The sequence below is a fragment of the Triticum aestivum genome, chromosome 4A, assembly GCF_018294505.1.
Source record: "Triticum aestivum cultivar Chinese Spring chromosome 4A, IWGSC CS RefSeq v2.1, whole genome shotgun sequence".
Lineage (NCBI taxonomy): Eukaryota > Viridiplantae > Streptophyta > Magnoliopsida > Poales > Poaceae > Triticum > Triticum aestivum.
This window is the reverse complement of record NC_057803.1, coordinates 644,579,199-644,583,884: the sequence shown is the minus strand read 5'-3', so window position 1 is coordinate 644,583,884 and position 4,686 is coordinate 644,579,199.

Genomic DNA, 4,686 nt, shown 5'->3' with positions numbered 1-4,686 from the left:
TAAGCACATACGAAAAAGAATGTCTGGCTATTCTTATGGCCGTGGAGAAGTGGCGACCGTACCTGCAGCACCAATGCTTCACTATCCGCACGGACCAGCAAGCCCTCCTACACTTGTCCGACCAACGGCTGAACACCGGCATCTAGCACAAGGCCTTTGTGAAGCTAATGGGACTGGAGTACACCATCCAGTACAAACGAGGCATCGCTAATGCCGCCGCAGATGCTCTTTCGCGGCGTGAGCATCACCAAGCCTTGCTCGCCATTTCTTCTGCAGTGTCAGCGTGGTTGGAAACATTGGTGACCGGCTACGAAGAAGACGTCAGTTCCAAGCAGCTCTTGACTGAGCTCTCTGTTTCAGGGCATAACGACAATGGGTACTCTCTGGAGAAAGGTGTGCTGCGTTACAAAGGGAAGATCTGGGTGGGCCACAACCCATTGGCCCAACAACACATCATGCAGTCTCTCCACACAACTGCCATTGGAAGGCACTCGGGGGTGCTGGCAACCTATCAGCGAGTCAAGAAGCTGTTTGCTTGGCCCAAGATGAAGCGTGACATTACTGAGTTTGTACAGAGTTGTGATATATGTCAACGAGCCAAACCGGAGCACTGCCGTCAACCAGGGCTTCTTCAACCTCATGAGATTCCACCTCACCCATGGCACACCATTAGTTGGGATTTTGTGGAAGGTCTACCAAAGTCCAATGGCTTCGAGGTGATCCTGGTTGTCATCGACAAGCAAACCAAATTTTCCCATTTTCTGTCGCTCAAGCATCCCTACACCACTCGTCAGGTGGCTCTGATTTTCTTTGATCAGATCTACAGACTCCATGGCATGCCATCCCGGATCATTTCGGACAGAGATCCAGTCTTCACAAGCGCCTTCTGGCAGGAGTTGTTTCGCTTGTTGGATACCATCCTCAATATGAGCTCAGCACGCCATCCCGAGACAGATGGACAAACAGAGAGGCTGAACCAGTGCTTAGAAGCCTTCCTTCGCTGCTCCATTCACGACACCCCAAACCAGTGGTCCAAATGGTTAGCGTCAGCGGAGCATTGGTACAACATGTCCTATCATACGGAGGCTGGATGCACCCCGTTTGAGGCTCTGTATGGATACCAGCCTCGACCTTTTGGCATCTCTACTCCAGCATCAACGACGGAACTCCAGGACTTGGTGGCCGATCGCGACGCGATTCGTGAACTGCTTCGCCAACACCTCACGTGGGCTCAAGCAAGGATGAAGCGGCAAGCGGACAAGCATCGCACAGAACGCTCCTTCCGAGTGGGTGATCAGGTTTTTCTCAAGGTCCAGCCCTACCTTCAAAACTCCTTGGCTGCCCGGCGCAATCAAAAGCTGGCCTTGAAGTTCTACGGGCCGTACCAAGTTCTGCAGCGTGTCGGCGCTGTCTCCTACAAGCTGGCTCTTCCTGCGAACTCCAGGATCCATGACGTGATCCACGTCTCTCAGCTCAAGAAGCAAGTCCCTTCCAAGTTCTCCGTCGAGCCCGACATGAGCACGGTGGCGCCGCGCAACCTGTCGCTGCTGCAGCCGGCGACGATATTGCAGATGAAGCTCATTCAGCGTGGTGGTTCAGTGAAGCCCCGGCTCAAGGTACGCTAGCGTGATCGCCCCGACACCCATGACTCGTGGGAAGACGCATTCGCTCTGCAGCAGATTCTCCCTTCGACGGCTTGGCGGCAAGCCGCTCCTCAAGGGATGGGGAATGTTATGCCACGGCCCAACACAGGAAGGAGGCCCAAGGCCTATCGCCGCTCACGCCTGCTGGACCGGGCCTGGAGGCCAGGAGGAACCCAGTGCGGCATCACGGCAGCGAGAGATAAAGAGCAGCAGAGGGAGACGGGAAGGGTTGTCGATTAGCATAAGCAATTCTCTACTTTCCCCTTCCTCCTGTAACCCTAGCTACCTCCTCCAGGATTTGAGATTATAAGCAGAGATTGTAAGCAGAGACTTAACAGGATGCGAGTGGGTTTTGGTGGCATTTGCAAGCGCGAATCCAATTCTAACTAAGTGCAGAACTTATGTACATTACGTTTGTGGTATTACTAGTATGAACCAAGCAAAGACCGAGCTCTACTCTTTGCCCACAAAGGTATGCAGATGGCTTCTTCACAAACTATATATGAGCATGTTCCACATAGCAATGGCCGAGCTCTGCTCCTTGCCCGCACAAGTTGTAAACTGTACATATGAGCATATTCTATCTTTCTTCTCACCTTTCAGTAATTAGGAACACCACTACATTAATGTTCGTATGGTACAACAACCATGAAATTGATGCATTCGAGCTATTCAACAATGTCATAGAGAGGACATGTTTACCAATTCCTGATAGAAGTTCTGATAAGTCAATGCAAGCTCACAATGTCTTCGGTAAGATAGTCTGTATGGTAACCACTACTCTCGGGAGCCATGGATGGCCATCTTGCGGCGATTTTCGGCGTCGTTCCCTTCTTGAAGACATCGCCATTGAGAAGTTCCAGACCACCATCTGCTACATCTGGGGTAAACCCTAGATCAATAGATTGGATAAAGGTGGCGCTCTTGTGTCATTTCCCCCTTAGGGTGGGTCATTCTTGGAGGTGTACATGGGCTCGAGGGACCAGTAGACGGTATTTTGGTGGAGCGGTGCTTTATCATACACATTGACGGCGGCGGATCTCGGCGGCGTGGCACAGTGAAGACGCAGTGTGCGATGTGTGGTGATGGACTCGCGCAGGAGGACGACGCTGTCTGGCGTCATGGTCGCGTCGATAGTAGAGAGGCCTGGCAAAGCCGATGCATCAATATCTGCTCTAAAGATGGATCGTTGGAAGATGGTGGTGATGGCCATTGCAGTGTGTGTATGTGGTGCCAACTGAGAGTGCGCCGGAGCGGTGTGTGATCTAGTCCTGGCATTGTGGCTTGGATGGGGTACCCGGCTTTAGATGTTAGCTTTGGTGCGATGTCTGTTTGGTATTAGTCTCAGACATTCGGCACCCATTCATCAATGGGATAGGAGTAGCGACAGGTGTTGCTAAGATGGAGGCTTTAGGCTTACTAATGTATTGCAAGGTCCTTGTGAATAATTAATAAAATGGCAGCATGCATCATCCAGATGCAGAGGCCGGTGGTATATCCTCCTTTTCTATTTTTTTTATTCTTTACTCCACCCCCATGTATCACTGATAGATCAAGAATAAGATAATGTGATACTGTACAAAGTTTACACTCAAATAAGCATCCTAATCTTAGGATTTGCTACATCCCAAATGTTTTCTTTCAAACGTTTATGGAACAGATGCTCTAATTTTGCAGATATTTTATCTTGTCAGCAAGTCATGTCCAAAGTTGTTAGTTTGTGTTCTCAATGAAGAAATATCTTCTCATGTTTTAAGATAGTGGAGCTAGGAGCCCTGAAATTCTGGTTGATTCGTGCTAGTGATTCGTTCAGTAAGGAGTTGGTAGGGAACTTTGTCTATGCTTAACTAACTTATTTTCTCCTGCCATTTCTTGCTTTCCTAATTATATAGTTTTTGGCTGTTAGTGATAGATCAAGAATAAGCTACTGTGACAGTGTACAAAGCTGGTATTTTGGGGGCCTGGGGCGAAACTAAATACTGGGCCCCTAAATATATACTTAAAAAGTAATGATAATCAACATATGTGTATATTGATATACTTGGGCAAAACTATAAAGCCCCAACTCACTAGATCAACTTAATATAATATTGATGATTATTTTTCACGAATCGTACTAACAATTTCTAGTATTCTCTATCCCTAAATAATGTATGATCATTTGATTATCAATGGTTATATTGTAACAATAATCTAAACGTGCGTTTGAAAAATGATGACATCTAATCTTGAAACATAGCCGAAGGAAATACCTATGATTGATGTGCTCACACAAAAAAGTGAGGCAGATGATGCAGAAAAAATATTATGGACATTTGGAAGTCGTGACCCGAGACGTGTATATATATAATATAAGTCAGATGTTCTTATGCAAAATTGAGTCAACGATTACAGGTTACTACTGCTAGTACAGCGTTCACGTGTGTTGGTTCATAGTAAACAGTAAACAATAGACACTAAATACAATAATCCCGTTAGATATTTGAAGAGAAATTGTAGGCTTACCTTCCGTCAGCCCTAGTTTTGCCTTGATCTCCACAGATGACAACCGCAAAACCATCGCAAGTTCACAATCCTGCTGCTAGCACGAGGAACAGGTGAGGAAGAGCGGAGCAGCTATCTTGTTGCAGCGGCGGCCATCAAAGCGGAAGGAGGAGTCGAGGAGACAGTCTACCCTAATTAGTCGCGAGCTCCCGATCTAATTTTCAGCTCGGCCCTCTGATATGCAATTCGGACTGCGCAGCTACACTGATACTTTTTTAGCTGAAGCTACGCTAATACTTTAGCCCAAGAGTAGTACAAACTACATCCCGGGGGCCCCCTCGGCCTGAGGGGCCCGGGGCGGCCGCCCCCCCCTCAGGGCCGGGCCTGGGGGAACGTAGCCGCCCTGCGTCGCCCTAGAAAGGGTCGGCCTCATGGTCCTGCTTTGCGGCCTTCCCGGAGATTCACTTCCATGACATTTGCGCGGGCGATGGGCGGTAGGCTGCAGCTAGAGTTGATTATCGGGTGACCGGAGGATAGAGGGAGAAGACAGCAGCCCCCA